The 27,484-nt window shown below is 27.8% G+C and overlaps 1 protein-coding gene across 4 annotated transcripts in view; it reads right to left on the minus strand.

Moving 5' to 3' along the window:
• The window catches only part of LOC122507635 (ankyrin-3-like), a 47,722-nt gene that overhangs the window by 11,847 nt on the left and 8,391 nt on the right, over positions 1-27,484 (minus strand). The window contains exons 1-2 of one of the 4 annotated variants that reach the window (XM_043620448.1): positions 27,127-27,281; positions 11,792-11,822 (exon numbers count right to left, since the gene is read on the minus strand). The exons of 1 other annotated variant lie outside the window; for it this stretch is intronic. The gene's annotated coding sequence lies outside the window, so the exon portion shown is untranslated. Of the gene's footprint in view, positions 1-11,791; positions 11,823-27,126; positions 27,282-27,484 lie in introns of those variants that run through there. 2 more of the 4 variants (XM_043620446.1, XM_043620444.1) reach the window with 2 other exon arrangements.

Raw genomic sequence — 27,484 nt, forward strand, 5'->3', positions numbered from 1 at the left:
TTATTTTACCATTTTAAGTAGTTGTCTTTACTACTGAGTTATCTTAGTAACTTTAACTACAAATCAGCAGTTAATTTTACTGTAAAACTGTAATTGGTTCCTATTTAACTAAGAAAAGTAGTTAATGCAACTGTATTATCACTTCATTCAACTACATGTCTAATAATAAATGTAAGTTCAAAAATATCTTTGGGGACTTATTGAACTAAGAAAAGTAGTTAAAAAGTAGTCAAATTTACTAAGAATTTTTTTCAGTGTAAGAAAGTCATAGTTTTAATTTTTTTTCCCTCGTACGGTTTTTCTGTAGCTTCAAATTTTGCATTTTCGAGGTGCGACGCCACTTAAACTTACCTGTAGGAAAATTAGCTTGTCAAAATATAATAAATGAGGTATCATTGGAAAGGTTATTAAATTACCTTTCGATCCATAGGCCACAGAATAGAATTCAACAAAAATTGAGAGAGTTACAGTCGATTAAAGATGAAATTTCATGACAATTTTGATGATTTTTAGACATTTGAGTAACTTCTACTATTTTTTTCTACATCAAACAGGAAAGAATGTTTAGGTTTTAATTTTTTTAATGATAGACTACATCATTACACAAATTTTGAGCCCTTGTGGACCTCGATTGGATTAAAAATGACAATTCTACACTAAATTTAGTGAACGAAACTACATTCTTCATCTTTAGTATCCCTTAAACATTTGCAGCAAACATTGAAGTAATAACATTTTGTTAAGCTCTAAAGTTACTAAAATCACTAATAAAGGATTTCTGAAATCGTAGATTTCGAATCCAATGTTAGTTTTCTAAATTTCAAAATGGCGGATCCAATATGGCGGACAAATTTTTAAAAATCAATGAAATTCGTCTTAAATTCGTTACTCGGGGATTTTTGGGGTCGCTGATTACGAATCCGATGTCGGATTTCGAAAATTGAAAATGATGGATTCATAATAGTGAACGAGTTTTTTAAAATCCATCGAATTCGCACCTATTGGATCCGCCATTTTTAATTTTTGAAATCTGACATCAGATTCGTAATCAGCGACCCCGAAAACCTCCGAGTAACGAATTTAAGACGAATTTCATCGATTTTTAAAAACTTGTCCGCCATATTGGATCCGCCATTTTGAAATTTAGAAAACTAACATTGGATTCGAAATCTACAATTTCAGAAATCCTTGATTAGTGATTTTAGTAACTTTAGAGCTTAACAAAATGTTATTACTTCAATGTTTGCTGCAAATGTTTAAGGGATACTAAAAATGAAAAATGTAGTTTCGTTCAATAAATTTAGTGTAGAATTGTCATTTTTAATCCAATCGAGATCCACAAGGGCTCAAAATTTGTGCAATAATATAGTCTATTAATAAAAAAATTAAAACCTAAACATTCTTTCCTGTTTGATGTAGAAAAAAATAGTAGAAGTTACTCAAATGTCTAAAAAATCATCAAAATTGTCATGAAATTTCATCTTTAATCGACTGTAACTCTCTCAATTTTTGTTGAATTCTATTCTGTGGCCTATGGATCGAAAGGTAATTTAATAACCTTTCCAATGATACCTCATTTATTACATTTTGACAAGCTAATTTTCCTACAGGTAAGTTTAAGTGGCGTCGCACCTCGAAAATGCAAAATTTGAAGCTACAGAAAAACTGCACGAGGGAAAAAAATTAAAACTATGACTTTCATACTCAAAATACACCTACTATTCGAAAAAAAATTGTTTTGTTCGATTGACAATTTCACTGTAAACCAGTGAAGTAAAAAGAAACTTTAATATTTTGCAAGTCATTCGTATAATAAACTTATTGATAAATATTTTAATTGTTTTAAACCATTTTTGCTACCAAGTCACTTATCCCACTTTTTCTCCCAATGTTTTTTTAAACCATTTTTACTATCGCAGTCCCTCAAATAATCTTATATTACATATAATCAATAAAATTGATGTATTTATGAAAATTACTTTAATGATAACTTGTAGAAATTTTTAAAATTAAAGTATTTAATAATTTACAATTTAAAATTTAATATAAAATTTATATTTTATTAATTTATATAATTTGCATATGAGTCATTCATGCCGACTAACACCAAGCTGGATAAAGTAGACTCCGATATTAAAGATTTGAAATTCGCAACAGAAAATCTAAAAAAGGATGTGGATTTTAACAAAGCGAAAATGCATTTATTCGAAAAAAAACAATAAATTGTTAGAAGAAAGATTAGAAATGAGTGAAAGAAAAATTGACTACTTAATAAACAAGGAAAGAGGAAAGAATCTTGTAATGTACAATATCCCTGATACTCAAAATGAAAACAGAGACTTGACCAATACAGTGAAAGAGATATTTATCAAAGCTAAGGTTAATATTGATGACAATAGCATTGTCTCGATGAAAAGGATTGGAAAACAAGAAGGCTCGAGACCGATTTTAATTACATTTATCGATTACATCACAAAATATAAAATTTTTCAAAATGCGAAAAACTTTGGAAATTTAAAAATTGGATTCTCAAATGACTTAACAAAGGAGCAACGAGAAGAAAAACGTATGAATTATGATATGCTCTTAAAATACAAAAACATTTTACAAGAAGAAGGAAAAAAACCACTCATAAAAGGAAATAAGATTTTTGCAGAAAATATGATTATTGACTTAAATGAAATAAAAAAATTCTTTAAAAATAATCAAATCGAAGATGAAGAAGAAGACTCTAATTCCTCAGAAAGTGATGACTCCAATCAATCAAAGATGACAACAACCGGACAAAAAAGTGGAAGAAAGAAAGAATCAAAAAACAAAACGGAGAAAAAACAAAAAATTCTTAATAATACATCTATACAAACAGCAGATATGAGAACCTTTCTAATTACAAAACCTACTCTGGAAACAAAAGAAGATTCTCTGAATAATAAAAAATCATAACTATATGGAAAAACTAAAGAACCCCGCATAATTTTCTGGAATTCCAAAGGATGGAATAACTGGATAGACCTATTGGATAAAACAAGCAACGAGGATATCATTTGTATCTCGAAAACCTGGCTGCTCTCCCCCCCATCGTTTCAAATACCACCCAACAAAAGTATCATCTTTACTCCCGCCGTAAGAAGATCGAACTATGGAAGACCTAGCGGAGGAACAATAATACTCTTCGATGATTGTAAATATAAAACAGAAATAATTAATGTTACTAGTGAGTTTATTATTGTTAGAATGATAAGCGCGGATATTGATATTGTATTGGGAGCATTTTACATCTCTCCTGATAAAAATATAGATATATTTATTAATGATCTTGATAACATAATACAAATAGTTTCAAATAAATATCCAAATTTACCAAAAATTTTTGGTGGAGATTTCAATACTAGAATTGCTCAACTCAATCAAATATGAAAAAGAAATGCTTCCATGCGATGTCAGTATCTTTCATTGTAGGAAAAGTAGGGATAACTTTTTGAATGGAAGGGGTAGAGCACTGGTAGATTGCATGGAAAAAAATGGCTTTATAGTTCTCAATGGGAGAACAGCTGGAGACTGGCCAGCTAATTTTACATTTTCTATCAATGATAAAAAATCAATCATAGACTTAATTTGGGTTAATTTAGAATCAATTAGTGATATAAAAAACTTTCAAGTATTACATATGGTTACAAAATCGGACCATTTTCCAATCTTGTTAACTTGTAAAACTGTAAATAAGAATTTTCCTACTAAAATAATAAAAAATAAAATAAAATGGAAAAATAACTTATCAGATAAATTTATAGAAATAATGGAAATAACTCCTTGCAATATGCCAGCCCACATAGCACCATATTTTGCGGGAAGCTAACGGGAAACTAACCATGTTAGCTTTTATAGCTAACATGGTTAGCTTCCCTTGGCCTATAAATGTCCTACGCTTTTTAGTTTTCCGTGTTAGCTTGCAGAAAGTTATCTAAGAAACTTTTCTGAAAACAAGTAGAGAAAAGTTCTTTAAAACTATCTCTGGTAAGTATCTGTAAGCATTAGAAGTTAGTTTCTAGTAAGCGTCATAAGGTAAGTAATATAATATAAATTGATATTATACAAATAATCATTTACGGAATTTCCGTAATTATCTATTTAATTTGCACTTAAACTTATTTAATATTTCAGTTTACTTATAGCTAAAAAATAGTATTTATAAATTTAATAAAAATATAAAATAAAAAATATTTCTCTCTATAATTTATTTATTGCCGCGAACTGATTACTTATTTATTCCTCAATATCAATATTATATTATTGAAGAATAATTTTGAAAATAAATTTGGAGGGACTGGGGGTAGAACCCGGGTTCACAACGAAGAAAGAAACAACCTAACCAACTAACCTAATCAACCATGTGTAGGGAAGAATATTTCGGGTCCTTTTAAGCTTCAAGTGATCTCATTGGTTGGCGTCACTAATGGCGGGATAATTTAAAAAAGGATTCACAAAGATATTTGAATTTTCTCATTACAATAAATAATTTAATTTCTAATATTATTTATTAATTAAATCTTCAAAAAATAAGAATAAATAAATTATTAAAAATGAAAATATTAAATTAGAATAAGTTAATAGATAAGCATTAAACTAAACTTTATTTTTTTCCTTACTTAATTTGACTTCACATCTATTCGCAATTTGAAGTTAGTTGTTTCTGTTTGCATTTTGTTCTCTAGTTTTTTTTATAATTAATTTATTATTCTTTTTAATATTTTAATATTTAAAATTAATGAAAATTCTAATGTATAATAAAATGCTTTCAATATTAGAAAAGCAATTAAACAAAATTTTTGTCAATTAAAAATATTCCTTATGCGTTATTTCTTACTTAATTTTATCATTTTTAACCTGCAATAATTTAATTTTTACAAAAAAATAAATCCAAAATTTTCAAAATAATTAAATTTTTTGCAAAAAATTAAAATAAAATCTTTTAAAAAAGTTTATTCTTACGCAAAATTTAATTAGAATAATATTTAAAATATTTAAATTTTTATAAAGAGTTTTATCAAAATTTCTAATAATAATTTAATTCTTTTGTGAAATGTTATTAATTAATTATGAAACTAATTGAATTTCTGAGAAGAATAATTTTATTAAAATCTTTGAAAATCCTAATTAAATTCATTTGAATTTTTTTTCAAATAATGGAGTTTCTTTAATAATTTCAATCGAAGATTTTGAAAGAAATTGAAAATTATGAACATTTTTATTTCGTTATTTGCATAATAATAGTAAATCATTCCGTGCATAACATTTGCTGATTTATTGATAACTTTTGCAAAATAAAATTTGTAAATACGTTAAGAATATTAAAATTTGAAAAAATAATAGCAATTTTTATTAATGAATTATTTAATATTACAGGGTTGCCACAAAAAATTAATTTACTTAAAAAATTATTAGATAAAAAAAATATTCTATTACATTTACTTACGAATTTCTTAAATTGTAAAATTATTCGCAAACATCAATAACTACATTTTTAAATAAACATTTAATTATTATTTTCCCATAGAAATTAAAATTCTTCAAAACATTCAAATTCAAACATTTTTAAAATTCAACAACTTATATAAGAATATTATTATAAAACATAAAGATATCAATCACTCCGAGTCTTCGACTCGGAATATAAAATATTTCGAAAAAGTTAAATTATTTACAAACATTAGGTATAATAAAATTCGTTGCACGAATTCAATTATTTTCATAAATAATAAAATTTTTCACAGGATTTCAATTATTTTTAATACAATTTTTAATAAATTTCTTGAAAAATGAAATTATCTTCAAAAATTTTGTTGCAAGAATTTAATTACATTTCACGAATATAATGAAATTCTTCGTTAAAATTCAAATATTTTCAAAATCTACTATTTTAATAAAAGTTCTCAAAAGAATGCAATTATTAAAAAAAATGTAATAAAATTCATTGCAGGAATTCAATTATTTTCATAAATAATAGGTAAGATTCTTTACATTATTTCAATTATTTAAACAAAAATTTGAAATAATTCATTGCAAGAATTCAATTACTTTGATTAAATAAATAAAATTCTTCACAGGATTTCAATTATTTTTTATACAATTTTAAGTAAATTCTTCGAAAAATGTAATTATTTTCAAAAATTTGATTAAAATTCTTCAAAAGAATTCAATTATAAATTATTTTTAAAAATTCATGCCATAATGCTTTTAATATTCAATTATATCTAAAATTTTAACTGATATTCATTTTTAAATCAATTTTTATTGAAAAATTCTACAAGAATTCAATTATTTAAATATAAAAATAAATAATTTATTGAATAAATAAATGTTTCTCAAAATTGAATTATCATAAAGAATTTTATCAACAAAATTGAATTTTTTCGAGGAATTTTAATAAAATTTTCAAGAATAATTAATTTTTTCGAGAAATTCAATTAAAATTGTATTAAAAAATTGAAATCTATGATGAGTTTTATTATTCATGAAAATAATTGAATTTTTTTAAAAAAATATTATTTATGAAAATAACTGAATTATTGCGAAGAAATTTATAAAAAATTTTGTAAATAGTTGAACTCCTGTGAAATTTTTATTATTTATGAAAATAATTTAATGTTTGCTTAAAATTTTATGATTATTTTTTTATAAATATTTGAATTCTTTTGAAAAATTTTATTAAAATATTAGATATTGAAAATCATTGAATTTTATTATTTTTGAAGATAATTGAATTTTGAGGAGAATTTTTTTTTAATTTTTGAATATAATTGAATTTCTGCGAAGAATTTCATTACTTTTAAAAATAATTGAATTTCTGCAATCGTTTGTTATTTATCCAAAATTTAATTATTTCCAGCACTTTAATAAAAATCTCTGACCTTTCCGTGATTTCCCTTGCCTCTGGCAATCCTGTAATAGAAATAATTTATTGATTAAATTATATTTTTTTTAAATCGATTCTTTAAATAAAAACATTTCAAATGAATAAATAACATAAAAATGATATTTATTATTTATTTATTTATTATAATACTTGTCTTATTACAAAAAAGTAAATACAAGAGGAGTTTCGCATTACAGAGATATAAACTAATTCTCAAAATTGATATTCAGTCTATCATTTAAGATTCGCAAAATCATACGTATAAAGTTCTTAATCAAAGTGTGATCGGTCGACGACAACACTGACAACCAACAATCCCATACATCAGTCTCACCGTTAACAAACGGAAAAAATTCTTTACAAATGTGCAAACATGATGGACAATACATTAAAATATGGTACAGGCTCTCTTCATCTAGCCCACAAGAGGGGCAATTCCTGTTAACATGAAAAGCATATTTGTTTTTCCCCAAAAACACCCTACAAACATGCCTATTTAAGAGACGAACCTGAGCAAAAATTCTCTTTAAAAATAAAGGCAATCGCATGAGCAAGTATTGCTGGGTTCCCGCCTGTAAGGTAATTTGAGGATAGAGAAGGAGACTCTTCGAATTATTCTTACTATTAATATCTTTGTTTTTTAAATAGTTTCCATATTTGTTGAGAATTATCCCGCTGTCCAGCGCTATGGAGTCTGAGCTTAAATTTCTCCACATGTCCACCATATCGCAAGCTTCAAAAAAATATCGTATATGCACTACCCAGTTAAATTTATTCTTTTTGTTTGACAATGCTATCCCTTTCAGCCTCTCAAAGCATCGTCTGGGATACCGAGAAGATTCCATATTTAAGACTTTGTTTAGCCAGATCATCGCTCTTTTGAGGACCGAAAGGGACACATGTGATACTCCAGACTCCAATCTGACTGCATATCCTGGTGTACATGTGGGTAAGAACAAAAGTTGTTTTAAAAAAGACTGTTGAGATTTCTCTAAACTATTTAAATGATTCAAGCCCCAAACTTGGACTCCATAGAATAAGATACTAAGGGATAAACTATTAAGCAGTTGCTCGTAAGTACTCCATGAGTCAGCTCCAACAGTCTGGATAACTCTCAGAGTGGAACCAATTGCCATGTTTGCCGAACTAGAGGCTCTCTTTGCCGCAGATGAAAAAGTACAAAAACTATCAAACGGGACACCCAGGTACACATACTCATCCACCACCTTCACGCGATCTTCTCCGAATTTAAACGACTTGAATTTTCTAGCGGACGAATTTCCCGACCTAGTAAAAATAACCACTTTAGTCTTCTCGACGTTTACCGTTAAATTATTACTTTTGCAATATGAGTGCAATGCCTCCAATTTTTTATTTAACTCCATAGGAGTATCTGATAAGCACACGTAATCATCTGCGAATCCAAGCAACAAAATCTCTAACTTACTATCTATTGAAATCCCCCTACACCCATGTTGAATAAAATGTGTATCAATGTCTGATATAAACAATATAAATTCGTATGGACTAAGAGTTTCGCCCTGCAGCACTCCTTGTGTAATTTTAACATCATCAGTTAACTTATCTCCCGATCTAATACAAGTTGTTGCACAATCATAAAAACCTTTTAATAAATTTATCATTTTTGTACTTAGACCAAAAGAATGCAATTTGTTCCACAGAAGACTATGTGACACGGAGGGAAAAGCCCCCTTAAAATCTATGAACAGAGCATAAACAACCGCACCGGGAGTTCTCAAATGAATTTGTACACTGGTCAAAAGAGTAAACAAATTGTCCGCGCAGCTTCTGCCCCTTCTGAACCCGGATTGTGATTCTGGGATTAGATCCAATTCATTGGCCCACGAAACAAGTCGATTGCATAAAACTTGTGTAAAAATTTTTGCTATACAGTTGACCAATGAAATGGGTCTATAGTTTTCCGGGTCCAGAGGATCGCCTTTTTTAAACAGCATAGTAGTAATAGTTTTTCCCCAATCCTTAGGTACCCTTTCTTTCTCGAGTATTTTATTAAAAAAATGTTGAATAAATAGCACCCAATTAGAAGGTAAATTTTTATAAAAATTGTAGTTTATCCCATCCAAACCCGGGGCCTTCCCATTTTTGCACGACGAAATACTTTTAACAATCTCATCGGTGGTAATATAACTATCCAGAATCGGGTGAGATATTCTTAAAAAAGTACAATCATTAAAAGGGTTACATGTCTGCCTTGGGAAACATTTACATAAGTACTCATACCAAACATTCATTTTTATACCGCTCTGTCTTTTATTTTTAGGGCGATGTGCATTAATAACTTTCCAAAATTGTCCAGAACTTTTACAATTTGCAATTAAATTAATTTTATTATTATTATAATCTTTTTCTTTCTGTTTTAGACATTTTTGATAATTTTTTTTGTTTCTGAAATATAATGACTTGGACTCTACGGAGAAATTATCCTTTCTACAAGTTCTTAATGCACTCGACATTTGTTTTTTAGCCACCTTGCAAGAGTTATCATACCAAGGCTTACGTCTTACATGACCAAAAGGTGCAACTCTCCTAAACATTCCCAATTCCACGGAAACCTCCCTTATTGCAAATAGTATAGACTCATTGAGATTGTCGATATCCAAGTTAACTCCCCCCACCTCTTTTCTCCATTCCATAGCATTGGCAAAAGGAATAATTAACTCATCATTAAAGATGGGGATAACAGGTACATCCGATTCCGTAATTCTATTCAATACAAAAGGAAGAGACAAACTCAATATTACAGGAACATGATCCGAAAGAGTAGCAAGCGGATATACTAAGAGATCACAAAGCAAGGTTAGAGCATTTTTAACCTGCAATAATTTAATTTTTACAAAAAAATAAATCCAAAATTTTCAAAATAATTAAATTTTTTGCAAAAAATTAAAATAAAATCTTTTAAAAAAGTTTATTCTTACGCAAAATTTAATTAGAATAATATTTAAAATATTTAAATTTTTATAAAGAGTTTTATCAAAATTTCTAATAATAATTTAATTCTTTTGTGAAATGTTATTAATTAATTATGAAACTAATTGAATTTCTGAGAAGAATAATTTTATTAAAATCTTTGAAAATCCTAATTAAATTCATTTGAATTTTTTTTCAAATAATGGAGTTTCTTTAATAATTTCAATCGAAGATTTTGAAAGAAATTGAAAATTATGAACATTTTTATTTCGTTATTTGCATAATAATAGTAAATCATTCCGTGCATAACATTTGCTGATTTATTGATAACTTTTGCAAAATAAAATTTGTAAATACGTTAAGAATATTAAAATTTGAAAAAATAATAGCAATTTTTATTAATGAATTATTTAATATTACAGGGTTGCCACAAAAAATTAATTTACTTAAAAAATTATTAGATAAAAAAAATATTCTATTACATTTACTTACGAATTTCTTAAATTGTAAAATTATTCGCAAACATCAATAACTACATTTTTAAATAAACATTTAATTATTATTTTCCCATAGAAATTAAAATTCTTCAAAACATTCAAATTCAAACATTTTTAAAATTCAACAACTTATATAAGAATATTATTATAAAACATAAAGATATCAATCACTCCGAGTCTTCGACTCGGAATATAAAATATTTCGAAAAAGTTAAATTATTTACAAACATTAGGTATAATAAAATTCGTTGCACGAATTCAATTATTTTCATAAATAATAAAATTTTTCACAGGATTTCAATTATTTTTAATACAATTTTTAATAAATTTCTTGAAAAATGAAATTATCTTCAAAAATTTTGTTGCAAGAATTTAATTACATTTCACGAATATAATGAAATTCTTCGTTAAAATTCAAATATTTTCAAAATCTACTATTTTAATAAAAGTTCTCAAAAGAATGCAATTATTAAAAAAAATGTAATAAAATTCATTGCAGGAATTCAATTATTTTCATAAATAATAGGTAAGATTCTTTACATTATTTCAATTATTTAAACAAAAATTTGAAATAATTCATTGCAAGAATTCAATTACTTTGATTAAATAAATAAAATTCTTCACAGGATTTCAATTATTTTTTATACAATTTTAAGTAAATTCTTCGAAAAATGTAATTATTTTCAAAAATTTGATTAAAATTCTTCAAAAGAATTCAATTATAAATTATTTTTAAAAATTCATGCCATAATGCTTTTAATATTCAATTATATCTAAAATTTTAACTGATATTCATTTTTAAATCAATTTTTATTGAAAAATTCTACAAGAATTCAATTATTTAAATATAAAAATAAATAATTTATTGAATAAATAAATGTTTCTCAAAATTGAATTATCATAAAGAATTTTATCAACAAAATTGAATTTTTTCGAGGAATTTTAATAAAATTTTCAAGAATAATTAATTTTTTCGAGAAATTCAATTAAAATTGTATTAAAAAATTGAAATCTATGATGAGTTTTATTATTCATGAAAATAATTGAATTTTTTAAAAAAATATTATTTATGAAAATAACTGAATTATTGCGAAGAAATTTATAAAAAATTTTGTAAATAGTTGAACTCCTGTGAAATTTTTATTATTTATGAAAATAATTTAATGTTTGCTTAGAATTTTATGATTATTTTTTTATAAATATTTGAATTCTTTTGAAAAATTTTATTAAAATATTAGATATTGAAAATCATTGAATTTTATTATTTTTGAAGATAATTGAATTTTGAGGAGAATTTTTTTTTAATTTTTGAATATAATTGAATTTCTGCGAAGAATTTCATTACTTTTAAAAATAATTGAATTTCTGCAATCGTTTGTTATTTATCCAAAATTTAATTATTTCCAGCACTTTAATAAAAATCTCTGACCTTTCCGTGATTTCCCTTGCCTCTGGCAATCCTGTAATAGAAATAATTTATTGATTAAATTATATTTTTTTTAAATCGATTCTTTAAATAAAAACATTTCAAATGAATAAATAACATAAAAATGATATAAAAAATAGTAAAATAAATATAATTTAAAGAATAAATTATTTCTATTATTAAATAATTTATTAATAAAAATTGCTATTCCTTTTTCAAATTTTAATATTCTTAACGTATTTACAAATTTTATTTTGCAAAAGTTATTAATAAATCAGCAAATGTTATGCACGGAATGATTTACTATTATTATGCAAATAACAAAATAAAAATGTTCATAATTTTCAATTTCTTTCAAAATCTTCGATTGAAATTATTAAAGAAACTCCATTATTTGAAAAAAAATTCAAATGAATTTAATTAGGATTTTCAAAGATTTTAATAAAATTATTCTTCTCAGAAATTCAATTAGTTTCATAATTAATTAATAACATTTCACAAAAGAATTAAATTATTATAAGAAATTTTGATAAAACTCTTTATAAAAATTTAAATATTTTAAATATTATTCTAATTAAATTTTGCGTAAGAATAAACTTTTTTAAAAGATTTTATTTTAATTTTTTGCAAAAAATTTAATTATTTTGAAAATTTTGGATTTATTTTTTTGTAAAAATTAAATTATTGCAGGTTAAAAATGATAAAATTAAGTAAGAAATAACGCATAAGGAATATTTTTAATTGACAAAAATTTTGTTTAATTGCTTTTCTAATATTGAAAGCATTTTATTATACATTAGAATTTTCATTAATTTTAAATATTAAAATATTAAAAAGAATAATAAATTAATTATAAAAAAAACTAGAGAACAAAATGCAAACAGAAACAACTAACTTCAAATTGCGAATAGATGTGAAGTCAAATTAAGTAAGGAAAAAAATAAAGTTTAGTTTAATGCTTATCTATTAACTTATTCTAATTTAATATTTTTATTTTTAATAATTTATTTATTCTTATTTTTTGAAGATTTAATTAATAAATAATATTAGAAATTAAATTATTTATTGTAATGAGAAAATTCAAATATCTTTGTGAATCCTTTTTTAAATTATCCCGCCATTAGTGACGCCAACCAATGAGATCACTTGAAGCTTAAAAGGACCCGAAATATTCTTCCCTACACATGGTTGATTAGGTTAGTTGGTTAGGTTGTTTCTTTCTGCGTTGTGAACCCGGGTTCTACCCCCAGTCCCTCCAAATTTATTTTCAAAATTATTCTTCAATAATATAATATTGATATTGAGGAATAAATAAGTAATCAGTTCGCGGCAATAAATAAATTATAGAGAGAAATATTTTTTATTTTATATTTTTATTAAATTTATAAATACTATTTTTTTAGCTATAAGTAAACTGAAATATTAAATAAGTTTAAGTGCAAATTAAATAGATAATTACGGAAATTCCGTAAATGATTATTTGTATAATATCAATTTATATTATATTACTTACCTTATGACGCTTACTAGAAACTACCTTCTAATGCTTACAGATACTTACCAGAGATAGTTTTAACCCTCACGGGCTCGAGCCTGGTCCCTCGGACCCGGAGGAATGATTTTTTGATCTACTTCCGGTTAAGAAAACATTATTGGAAAATCAACTTCACATTAGGCTTGGGGACGTAAAAACACACATTTTTCATCAGTATAAACAATTTTTTATTTATAAAATACTCTGGTAAATTACCTTTTAAGTCGAACATACGTAAGGGCTCAAGCCGGGTCCGAGGGACCCATCTAATGAAAAAAAATTTTTTAATTTGCAATTTTTATGCAATATTGGATTTATTTATGCTATTTTTATCAACAACTGCCATAATAAGTGATAACATATGCTTAATACATCGGTAAATTTAATAGAACAAAAAATACAAATTAGACAAATTTTGCTTGATAAGTATGTAGTTCGATTTATTCAAAATGACTCATTAATTTTATTAAACAAATTTTTGTTATAACTTGATTACTTTTTAATATTTAAAATTTTTTATGCAATTATATCATTAAAATTGTATTAAATATAGAAAATATGAAGCACTCTGCTATTAAATTTTATTTTTTATGCATTGAAACATCCGGGTCCCTCGGACCCACCTTGTGCGCGCATTTCAAAAATCGAACTCGAGCCTGTGAGGGTTAAAGAACTTTTCTCTACTTGTTTTCAGAAAAGTTTCTTAGATAACTTTCTGCAAGCAAACACGGAAAACTAAAAAGCGTAGGACATTTATAGGCCAAGGGAAGCTAACGGGAAGCTAACCATGTTAGCTATAGAAGCTAACATGGTTAGTTTCCAGTTAGCTTCCCGCAAAATATGGTGCTATGTGGGAGAATCCTCTACAATTAGTGAACTTGCTGATAATTTAACAAAAACAATTAAGAAAAATGCAGAAAGAATAGGAATGATGTCGAAAACTAATTCAAAAAGTGGCTCTTCGAAACCATGGTATGATTCAGAATGTGTGAATGCAAAAAGAGATATAAACTTTTTTCTTAAAAAATGTAAAAAGCATAATTTTGAAGAAAACTGGTTGGCACAATATAATGAAAAAAATAAAATTTATTTCAATATTTTAAAAACAAAAAAGGAAGCCCATAAACAAAATATCCTGGAGGTACTGGCCTCAGCCAAGGACTCCAGAAGATTTTGGAAGTTAATAAATAGTTTTAGATACAAAGCCAACCCTAATAATAACATAAAATTGGAAATTTGGCATGATTTTTTTCTGGATTTCTTTTCGAGGGTCGGTGTCTCCGGTGAAAACGTAATTATTAAAGATCTTATAAACAAACCAACTAATCCTATTTTAGATGCATCAATTAATTTTAAAGAAATTTTTACTGCAATTAATAAGACAAAAAATAATAAAGCATCAGGTCCGGATGAAGTTACATATGAATTCTTAAAAAATTTACTAGGAAAATGGATGCTATACATGAACTCCCTTTTCAACAAAATTTTAGAAAAAGAGAAATTCCCTGATTCTTGGGCTAATATAAATTTAATAATGATTCATAAAGATGGAAATAAACAGGATCCTAATAAGTATAGACCTATAGCTCTTGTCAACTGTATTGCTAAGTTATTCACTCAAATTATAAATAATAGAATTAATGAATGGGCTACTCAAATGAAACTCCTCCCTGAATTTCAAAATGGGTTTAGGAAAGATCGTGGATGTGTAGACAATATATTTACGCTAAATACAATAATCCAAACTCTAATTAGGGGAGAAGGAGGGAAATTATTTGCCCTTTTTGTAGATTTCCGCAATGCATTTCCTTCTATTTCACATAAAATATTATGGGACAAAATTTATAAAATGGGTATAAGTAATAAAATATTTAAAATTTTAATGGATTTTTATGCAAAAGCAAATATCTCTGTTCAGAACTCTCAAGGTACTTCTGAGCCAGCCCTATTGAAAATCCCCATATGGGAAACCACATGGGAAACCACATGGGATCCTATGTCAAAAACCATGTAAAACCCTACTTCCATGAAGGAAACCACGTGGTTTACCATGTGGTTTCCCATGTCAAACCATATGGGAAATTGAGACAGGATTTTAGTTAGGAATAGACATGGGGAATTTGAACAGTTCATCTATGCATAAAACCATATCAAATCCCACATGTTTTTCCCAGTCAAATCCTAAACCGAATCCCATGTGAAAAACAGTATCATTTATTTATAATTATTTTCCCAAGTCAATCCCCAAGTGAAAAACAGTATCATTTATTTATAATTATTTTCCCATGTCAAATCCTAAACCAAATCCCATGTGAAAAACATTATCCGCCTTATTGAATATCCCTACATGGGAATCCACTTGGAATTTTACAAGGGATTTCATATAGGATTTTATATGGGAATTGACATAGGATTTCATGCAAGATTTCACCTAGGATTTAATATGAGATATCACATAGTATTTTATTAAAGATCCAATGAAGAAATTTTCAAAGGATTAAAAATTATTTAATAAAAAATTAAATAATAAATAGTATTAGTGTTACAAGTCATCAAAAAAGTAAAAAAACGATCATTTGAAACACGTCCTCTCTGCTACAGGTTCTCAGCTTTTATATACTTCCAGAATCGTCTCAACAGCGAGAGAAGTCACTTTCGCCACCTAGCGGTGAAAGTATAGGAGCGACAGTAATCTTTAACATTACTAAGGAAACCATGTGGAATACCACGTAGGATTCCATGTGGTTTCCTACGTGGGGATTTACATGGGATTTTACTTAGAAATTTAAGTAGAAATAAATTTCCAAATGAATTCCTAAGTAAAATCCCATGTAAATCCCCACGTAGGAAACCACATGGAATCCTACGTGGTATTCCACATGGTTTCCTTAGTAATGTTAAAGATTACTGTCGCTCCTATACTTTCACCGCTAGGTGGCGAAAGTGACTTCTCTCGCTGTTGAGACGATTCTGGAAGTATATAAAAGCTGAGAACCTGTAGCAGAGAGGACGTATTTCAAATGATCGTTTTTTTACTTTTTCGATGACTTGTAACACTAATACTATTTATTATTTAATTTTTTATTAAATAATTTTTAATCCTTTGAAAATGTCTTCATTGGATCTTTAATAAAATACTATGTAATATCTCATTAAATCCTAGGTGAAATCTTGCATGAAATCCTATGTCAATTCCCATATAAAATCCTATGTGAAATCCCTTGTAAAATTCCAAGTGGATTCCCATGTAGGGATATTCAATAAGGCGGATAATGTTTTTCACATGGGATTCGGTTTAGGATTTGACTGGGAAAAACATGTGGGATTTGATATGGTTTTATGCATAGATGAACTGTTCAAATTTCCCATGTCTATTCCTAACTAAAATCCTGTCTCAATTTCCCATATGGTTTGACATGGGAAACCACATGGTAAACCACGTGGTTTCCTTCATGGAAGTAGGGTTTTACATGGTTTTTGACATAGGATCCCATGTGGTTTCCCATGTGGTTTCCCATATGGGGATTTTCAATAGGGAGTAAAGGTAACAAAGGGAGTACTTCAGGAAGAAGTATGTAGCCCTTTATTATTTTTCCTTTTTTTAGCTGACTTTGAAGAATTTTTAAAAGCCGAGGGAGTCAGAGGTGTTTCTCTTAATCATCTGATTGAAATTATAGTTTTAGCCTATGCTGACGATATTGTTTTATTAGCGGACTCACCAGTTCAGATGAAAAAAATTTTAACTGCGCTTTATAAGTATTGTGAAATAAATAAGTTACAAATTAATATAGATAAAACAAAAATTGTAATTTTTCGAAAAGGTGGTCATCAGCACAAGTCCAAGCATGAATCTTTTTTTCTATATGGTAAGACAAAAATAGAAATTGTAAAATCGTATACGTACTTAGGAGTTCTTTTTTCACAATCGGCAACTTTTGCAAATGCAACTGAAATTGCTATTACTAAAGCCAATTTAGCATCGAGTCAAGCCCTTACATTAATAAATAAAATAAAACCTAATTCTTGGGAACCAATCCCTAAAATTTTTAAATCATTGGTGATCTCTACACTTTATGGAATACAAATATGGGGCCTTAATTATATGGATGACATCGAAAAGATTCAAACTTACTTTTTAAAAGGGTCCTCAACGTACCACAAAATACACCCAACTATGCAATTAGATTGAAAATAGGAGAATATAAATTGTCCCTAAATATTTTCAAATTGGTGCTAAATATGGTGGATAGAATTTTGAGAATGGGAAATGAGAGTTTTTTCGAATTAATAGGAGAAAAAGATGCTTTAAATAACTTAACTTCTGACTATTTAAAATTAAATAAAACAAGATTAATAAATGCATACCAAACATTTCTTTACGCAGAAGACTATAATGATTTAGAAAACTCACAATCGTTGCAAATTTTACCCCAACTTACATTAAGAGATGGTCCCCAGAATTATTTAAGAATGAGAGCTCCATTTGCTTATATTAGTTTAGTGGCCCAAATCCGATTAATTAATAATTATAATGTGAGAATAATCGTAGGAAAAGAGAAATATAAATTGAATCCAAACGAGGTATGTTTTGGTTGTGGAATGCGAGCTAAAGAAACTTCGTATCATATTTTTATTGAATGCCCAGCATATGAGTTGAACAGAAAACAATTAATTTCCAACAGCGATGATTTAGTATCCATAAAAAATGCTTGGCTTGATGCTCTAAATTATCCACAAAACGATAAAATAATAAATGGTTTATTTAAATTTGTATAAACCTATATGGTTCATGACAAATAAACAATAATAATAATAATAAGAAATATTAAATAAAAAATTATTTAAAAGTTCACCTGGCAAATAACCTATTTTTGCAAAATTCATTCGCTAAATGTGAGAAAGAGAAATCATTTAATTGAACAAAACCTTATGAAATATAAAGAAACTTTTAATAACTTTTAGTTTTTCTTATCACCCAGGTGCGAATTTAGGTTGGCCGCCAGAGTGAGAAGGTTGGCCCAAGGTTGGCCTAACTTTGGCAAGCGAAGTTTTGGTTGCCAGAGTTTGCCCAACTTTGGCAAGTACTAGTGCCCACAGTTGGCTCGACTTTGCAAGCCAACCATTAAATGCAGAGTTTAACCAACCGTCGGGCCAACTTTGGCGACAAAAGTTGGCACAACTCATCAAAACGTAGTTTAAAAGACTTTCAGTTTCGGTTGGCCGAACTCTGGGCCACGGTTGGCCCAACGGTTGGCAAAACTTTGTCAAATGCAGTTTAAATGACTTACATTATTTTGGTCGGCCGAACTCAGGGCCACGGTTGGCAAAACTTTGTCATTAAATGACTTAAACTTTCTTGGTTGGCCGAACTCTGGGCCACGGTTGGCCCGAATGTTGCAGCTTTAATATACATTTTGCGTTATGCACTCCCATGTGAGCGTAGCGTAGTGGTCAGTGTATAAGTCTTCGGTGCGTTAGGTTAGGGGCTCGATCCCAGCGAGCGTTAAATATTTTCGAAAATGTATGTATGAGATTGTGTTTAATAATAATAGGTAAAGGTTATATCTGATGTTCCCGCTAATAATAACCTGTTAATTGTTTAAATAATTTAGTTTTTTAATAATTTTTTACCTTTGGCTGTTGAAGTTGGCCAAACTTTGAAAATTGTGGTTGGCCCAACTTACGCATCTAAATAAATAGTGAAAATACGACTGAGTGATAGAATCATCTCTACTCTTACGCATCTAAAGTTGTGCAAACTTTGGCGTCAGTCTTTGGACCAACCATTGAAATGTATAGTTGGCACAACATATGCATTGTAAGTTGGGCCAACTTTCTTATGAGTTGTCGGGCCAACCATCGTCGCCATTAGACGGCGAACCGTTATCATCTGTATGGTTGGCCCAACCTCTGGCACGAGAAGTTGGACCGACTTTGTAAAAGTTGACCCAACTATGGGCCGACCAAAAAATCGCACCTGGGTTTTCTCTTCACAAATGTTAAAAAAATAAGCAACTAAAACTGGCACTTTGTTTATTCACGATTTTGATTTCGATGATCCTAATATCTTTAAAATCATTCCTGCAAAAAATTATAATTTTTTAAAATTAGTCGGCAACGACTTTAGTCGAAATAGAATGGAATGATTCATATATATATATATATATATATATATATATATATATATAATATTTATTATAGATTTTAATTTATAATTTAATTTAAATAATAATAAATTACTAAATGTTTTGAAATTACTACAAAAAAATGTTTACTTAAGAAAAATAAAATTTTACTGTAGAACGTTATTTTTATTTATTTATCTAAAGTTGAAAATAAAGGCAGAAAAATATTTGACTTTATAATTTTTTAATATTCGCGGTCTCACCGATGCGCATGTGCGCAGGGTGCGCAGCCAATTTTCCAATTTTCTTTAGTAAACCTGTTTTCACTACAGAGGCGCGCAAGTCGCTATTTTGATTCAAATCGCAAATCAACACATTCGAAGTTTACCAACACACGTAAGCAAACTCGTGTACATACACAATTAGTAGTTCACCCTGTTTTCACTACAGAGGCGCTGTAGACAAGAAATCTTTTGCCACAAAATTTACACTGAGTCGACTCAGCCTGTTGCTGTCCGTCTCGAGTCACATGACGTCCAGTTTTATCGTTTGGTGAATGTCGTGATTGTTTGTTATTTATAAAAAGTGCTTGTGCGAATCACAGTTTTGTTTCTTTTCTGTTTTATAAATATGTGTGCTTGTTTAAACTCGTTTTTTAATTGAAAAATTAAAAAATATAATGGTCATATCGCATAAGGGCATTTAAAGTTGATTTGCTTCAGATAGAAAGGCTCTTAGACGCAGTCCAAGTTGTTAATTTATTATATTATACAGTTGACTTTTGTTGAATTCGTGTTGAAAAGTTCACATTTATTACGAATTATGATCTCAGCTAATGTTTATTATAGGTTATTTAGGAGATTATGTATGTTCAAGACTAAAGAGAAAAATGTTCATTATTAATGCCATGTATGTATGTATGTGTGCATAAAGTAAGGTACAAATGCAAGAATTGAGTTCGAGGGACCCCCTTAGGCTAGCTGAAATTCCCTAGAATAGAATTAATTGCGAGCGAGCCTACCCCTTAAGTCCAACGCACAATAGGTTCGCGAACGAGACACATGAGATAGACAAGGACACAAATATATCTCTGTCCTTTTCTAACTCATGCTTTCCGTTCGCGAACCTATTGTGCTTAGGCCTTTAGGCTAGCTGAAATTCGTTAAAATTAAACGACTGTGTGAAAAGGAGGTTATGTTTTCTTTCCTGAAACATTAATTAAAATTAATTTTTTTAAACATTTCTTTTTCACAAATTGAAAAAAAGAAATCTTGTGAGGTAATAAGTTAAATTTATTTGGAAAAAAAGTAAAATAATTTTGAGGTTAAATTGATAATTGTTAGCTCTGTAAAAAAGTTATGTTTAATTAATTTATTAATAATTTTTCAACTCTTATTAAATAGTTTCTACAATGGTCTGTTTTTTAAAATTCGATTTTGTTTTAAATAAAATATTTGTATGTATATATTAAAAAAATATAAATATTTCGTGTTTAAAATTTCCCATAAATAACACAACTAATTTTCTTTTTGTAAAATGGATCAGAATAATTGTAAACACATTATCAATTTAACTTCAAAATTATTTTACTTTTTTTCAAATAAATTTAACTTATTACCTCACAAGATTTCTTTTTTTCAATTTGTGAAAAAGAAATGTTTAAAAAAATTAATTTTAACTAATGTTTCAGGAAAGAAAACATAACCTCCTTTTCACACAGTCGTTTAATTTTAACGAATTTCAGCTAGCCTAAGGGGTAGGCACGCTCGCAATTAATTCTATTCTAGGGAATTTCAGCTAGCCCAAGGGGGTCCCTCGCACGCAATTCTTGCATTTGTACCTTACTTTATGCACACATACGCGATTCGGTTACAGTGGCGTATAGGGGCTTCCGTAATTAATCGTGTTAAAATTTATTTTTTGGAATCATTAATAATTTAGATGTACAGGTTTAGAAAGGGAACTGTACTCATTCAGGCAGAGACTTGTTATAATTACAATAGTCTACGTTAAAAGGAAATCTTGGATTCTGTTCACATTTGCAGCGGTCTAAGGGAATCAGTGATACAGACTGTCGTAGCCTTTACAACAGGACTATTGTAAAATAAGGTGACCGGCTGCCTTGCCTTCTTATTTTACTATAGTTCTTTTTAAAGACTACTATTGCTATATTTCTGATTACAAATGACTGTTGTAAAGTGAAAAAAGAAAATTTTCAACTAAAATAAATTTTTTTTTGTAATTCATGACTTGCGTAAAATACATAAGTTACCTAATTAGTGCAATTTACAATAATTCGTTCATTACGTAACTTACATTATTTACGTAACTTACGTAATTTAACTTACTTATTTATGTACCTTACTTTTGCTTTACGTAAGTTACGTAACTTACGTAAATTGTGTAAATTACATAACAATTTATACAGGCAAGAAATCTTGCACCTTCGGTGCGTGTGTTAGAAAAAGAAATTTTCACTATAGAAATGTAATAAAAAATAGACCTTACAATATTAAAGACTAACAATGAACAATAATTGTATTAATTATTGAGAACGAAGTGATTTTTTTACATTTAAAGTGTATTAGTATTTCTCGCAAGCGGTGAATTTTCATAGCAGTTAGTATATAAGGAAGTTTAAGTCATGTATAAATATGTGTAAATAGCGATCGTTATTATGTTATGCGTTTAGTATTTAAGTTAGATTTATGTACTTAGGGTTTAGTAAAATTGTCTAGGTTAATAGTATAATTAATCTTGAAGTTGGGAGTCTTGGAAGAGTGAAATTATTGTGCAATATATGATTAGAAGTCATGAATTACAAAAAAAACTATTTTAGTTGAAAATTTTCTTTTTTTACTTTACAACAGTCATTTGCAATCAGAAATATAGTAATAGTAGTCTTTACAAATAACTATAGTAAAATAAGAAGGCAAGGCAGCCGGTCACCTTATTTTACAATAGTCCTGTTGTAAAGGCTACTACAGTCTGTATCACTGATTCCCTTAGATTGCTGCAAATGTGGATAGAATTCAAAATTTCCTTTTAACGTAGACTATTGTAATCAGTCACATAGACTTTGTGCTCACTTATATTTAGTTCGTATTTATTTCAAACAAATTTTGAATGAGTACGTTCGACTTACAGAATGGTTACAACGAAGCTACTTTAGGCATTACGAAAAGTGGTCACATATCCGAGCAGTACTGTTCGACTATTGTAATCATTAACAGAAAATTTTTCTCCGTGAAGTGGTAAGTTTAAAGTCCAACGCACAATAGGTTCGCGAAGGTCATTCGCGAACGAAACGCATGAGATAGACAAGGACACAAATATATCTCTGTCCTTTCCTAACTCATGCTTTGCGTTCGCGAACGACTTTCGCGAACCTATTGTGCTTTGGCCTTAAATGGACTAAAAGAAATCTACTGTTACCGACAGAAAGTTCCTAGAGAATTGTGGTAAATTCAACAAAACAATGAAATTTCATTGTTTTACAATTCTCTAGGAACTTTCTGTCGGTAACATTAGATTTCTTTTAGTCCATTTAAACTTACCACTTCATTTATTTATTGATTCATATGGTAAATTCAGTCGCGCTTGTCAAACTTTGCTTTTACCAATTTTTAACCAATTACTTTCCTCCTTGTTTCAGTATATTGTGCATTCATTATGAAATGAGTGAAGTAAATCATATTTAAATTTTTAGATTAAATTTTGTTCGTTAAAAGAAATGAATTATAAGTAGATTGACTTTCGTTTTGACGTATTAACATAACCTTAAAATGGTTTATTGAACCAGGCAAAATTTTTGTTTAGTATTCATATTGTACAGCTGGTGAAAATAATTACGTTTGTCATAATTGTTAATTTTTGCTTTTAAACTTTAGACAAAGTTACTTTTATGTTTTAAAAAATTAATGTTTTATTGCTTCCTCATAAAGGAAGCTTTGTATTAGCAAAATTTTGGATTGTCATTTTTTGACATATTTATAAATTTTTTTTATTATGCCTAATACTTTAGTACTTTATATATGCACAGGAACTCCACGTATAAATGTTCTAAATAAATAAAAAAAAATTTCGACGTATTTTGAACTCAGAAGTCCAAAAAACGGATTTTAAAAAAATTGTCCCGATGTGTGTGTGTGTGTGTGTGTGTGTACAAACATTACATTTGCCTCAATATCTCAGAACGAAAAAGAGCTAAAGCCTTAAATTTTTTTTAAGTTGTAGGTCTCCTCGGGGGACATAAAATGAGAGTATTTTCAGCCCGATTCATGAAGTTTAACTATTTTTTTTTGCATTTTTAATTTTGTAAAACAACGTTTTTTGAACATAACTTAAAAAAATGTTAGGACACTTATAAATGTTTTTCTTTAGTTTTGTAGAGTTTTTTCACACGCATCTTTTGAGCCCTAATTGAATATTTTTCGTTCATATTAACCGGAAATATTAAACTTTAAAAAATAAAAATTTTAGAAAATAAAACTTTTTTGAAAAATTTGTTGAAAAATTTAGAAGTTTAGTTTTGTTTTGTATTTAGTTTTGTAAAGTTTTTTCAGACGCATCTTTTGAGCCCTAATTGAACATTTTTCGTCTATATTAACCGGAGATATTAAACTTTTAAAAATCTAAAATTTTGAAAAATAAGACTTTTATAAAAATTTTTTTAAATTATGTAAAAGTAACTTCAAAAAATTATTACCAACTTGAAGAGCATTAAAAAACGCTTCGATTGACCTATTTTTTAACCTGATTCGGGCAGAAATTATGAAATTATTGGTATTTGAAAAATCAAGAATTGTGGAAAATATCATTTTTTCAACATTCTTGTTCATTAACTTATGTGTCATTATTAAACTATTATTACCATCTTATAGAATATATAAAAACACATTTTTTGGACCAAGAATGAATGATTTTTAACCCTTTTATAAAAAGTAATTCTTATATTTTAATTATTATTATTTCTATGAGGAAGCAAAGTGTTCATGAAATGAACACCAAAATTATAAAAATGTACAACTTGGCAGCGGTTTTTTTATTTTTTCCATGCCAAAAATATGAAACATATGCAAAATTAGGCAAATTTTCTTAAGTGGTGAAAACTATTACGTTATTAATTATTAATTTATTTAATCTATATACTTCGTATTTTTGTTGTACATTTTAATAATTTAATATTATAACGTTTAAAAGTAGATGTTACATCTGTGATATAGATAAGAAGATAATATCTATGAGACATAATGTACCACAATGTATTAAATATGTATTAAATTTGTGCCAAATATGTACAATTTGTACTTTAAGTATCTTTGTATTTTTCTAAGTTGATAATAAAAATATTTGAAATTATTAATAGTCTTGAAATTATAATATTTGACATAATTCTATAATGTTACATTCTTCCTAGGTGCTGTTACTTTCCTCCTCGGGGGTTAGGAGGAAAGTAACAAATGCAGAGGTCGTGAAAAAGTCATGCTGTGAACTGATTATTTAATCTAAATGTCTAATTCAAATACTTTCAAATACTTTCCTCCTCGGTCTCCCCTATACTACACATGGTTGTTTCAAATTTCTAAATAGCACTTTTGACAATAAATTTAGCCATTTCGGAGATATTGACCCCTGGCCGGTTTACCCACCGGGAAGGTTTGCCCCACTCACCCCTATATATTTATACATTAAAAAAATTTTTTTTAATTTATTATTAATAATACATAATAATAAAAATAATTAATAAATAATAATTTATTATTATGATATACCTATTAATTAATAATTGATAATATATTAATTAAGTGTCTGATGTTATTGTCGATGAATAATGTTTTTAAAAATCTTGAAAAATATTTTAATAGTTAATAAATCAAACGATGTTTTTGTTATTAATAGTGTCCGATTTAATGTCATTTTAAAAAATTTTGTTTGTTTTTTAACTCCTTCGCAGTACTGATTTGGTGTTATGCCAGTTTTCTGCCAGTACTTATTTTAATACTTTTTTAACTCCGACGTATTACTGATTCGGTTTTGGAGTCAGTATACTCCCAGTACTGATCGGGTTCCGAAAGTCAGTACCAACGGTCAGTACTGAGTCAGTACCATGCCGGTGTTTAACTCCGTCCTAACTCCGGACATTTCTACTTGGGGAAGAACTAGCCGAGACGCTAACTGCGGGATGCATACATTCGACTCAAAATGAAACGAGCATAACGATTATAACGTCTAATCCACAACGTATAATCCTAACTTTACGAATTTATTTTTATCGAACACTGTAAAAAAATCTGGTGTAAAATAACACAAAACTTGTAATTTCACACATCAAAATTATAGGTTGTACGTAGTAAATTTATTTCGTTCCAAAAGTAGTTTTACTATTTTTAATAATTTTACATTATACGACTATGTAATTTAATAGTTTTGTGTAAATTTACTACGTCCGACGTAGGAAAATTTGATCACTATGTCCGACGTGGTATTTTTACATTGCGTGTATTTCTACACTTTGACGTAATATTACGTCGCACGATCTGTACAATTACATGGCGAATGTAATTTTCTTATTCCTTTAAGATTTTCGAAAAATTTTCAAGTTTTTATAAATAACTCTAAAAAAGTGTATATAATATACATTTATAGAAAGTATATGCTAATTCATAAGTAAATAATAATATTACAAAAAGTTTTGGGCTATATTTCATAAATACAAAAAGTTACGACTGAAAATATTATTTCAAAAAATATTTGCAGGTTATGTAGATTACAGTCGGCGTGTAAAAATACCACGTCGGACATAGTGACCAAACTTTCCAACGTCGGACATAGTAAATTTACACCAGATTTTTTTACAGTGAATATTAAATTTGAGAAAATTATTTTCTCGAATTAACATTTGACATAATTTCTATTTTCACTAAACAATAACTAATATAATCTTAAAATGGTCAATTTATTATTTTGTCGAATGTTAAAATAGCCGAAATTTGCAGGCTTCGAAGTCTACACTGTCAAAAATTCTAGTGTAAATTTACTACGTCCGACGTAGGAAAATTAAATCACTACGTCTAGTGTGTAATTTTACAAATGGCTGATCATTTGACATAAACTGCATGTTATTTTACATGCTTAATGTTAAAATGGGTTGCTTCAGATAGCGTTCTGTTCAAAAACATGCCGCATGTAATTTGACTTATGCGTGTAATTTAACCTAAAAATTTGGTTTTATTGCAATTTGTTTGTAAATTTACATTCTACTTATTTGGGGGTTTTTGTGAAACAAAATTATTATATATATGTATTTAATTTTATAAATAAAAAGCGTATAAGTACGTAATAATATTGGTTTAAAAATATTTATTTTTTTTTCATATAATATATATTTATATATATAATTAAAAATAAAAAAACCTTCTTCTTCAGATTATTCTTCTTCTGTTCTTTATATTTAATAAACAAAATTGATTTTTGTATATTCTCTGTAAAAAAAATTCACATTTTAAAAATTTTATTATATATAAAAAATAATTAATAAAACGATGATAAATAATATTACAAATACCTCGTGTGACAATTTTAAAAAAAGTTTGTCTTTCTTTTAATTCTAACCTAAATACTAGCATGCTTGTTGAATATACTTTTAAATTTTATTTTAATGAAATACAAGAACTTACGCTTAAATCCAATGGAGAATAAACACTTATGGTAAAATAGTTAAATTATATAAATTGAAAAAACTAAAATATATACTAAAAAAACACAAAAACATTCGAATGAGAACAAAGGCAAAAAGTCGGTGTCGGCAGTTCAGTTTATTTTGAGCATGCGAAAAATACACGCGGCATGTAATCTTACATGCAATACAACGTAAATTTACGTATCCGTGGTAACTTTACAGACCATTGTAAACACGGAGTAATAATAAGGAGACTGTACTACCAGTGAGATACCGTGCCAAATGTCTGCCTTGGTTCACTGAGTAGTAAAGACTTCTCAAAAATAAAGCGCATGCGCAGTTTGCAACTATCTTCG

The sequence above is a fragment of the Leptopilina heterotoma genome, unplaced genomic scaffold, assembly GCF_015476425.1.
Source record: "Leptopilina heterotoma isolate Lh14 unplaced genomic scaffold, ASM1547642v1 Lhet_490, whole genome shotgun sequence".
Taxonomy (NCBI): domain Eukaryota; kingdom Metazoa; phylum Arthropoda; class Insecta; order Hymenoptera; family Figitidae; genus Leptopilina; species Leptopilina heterotoma.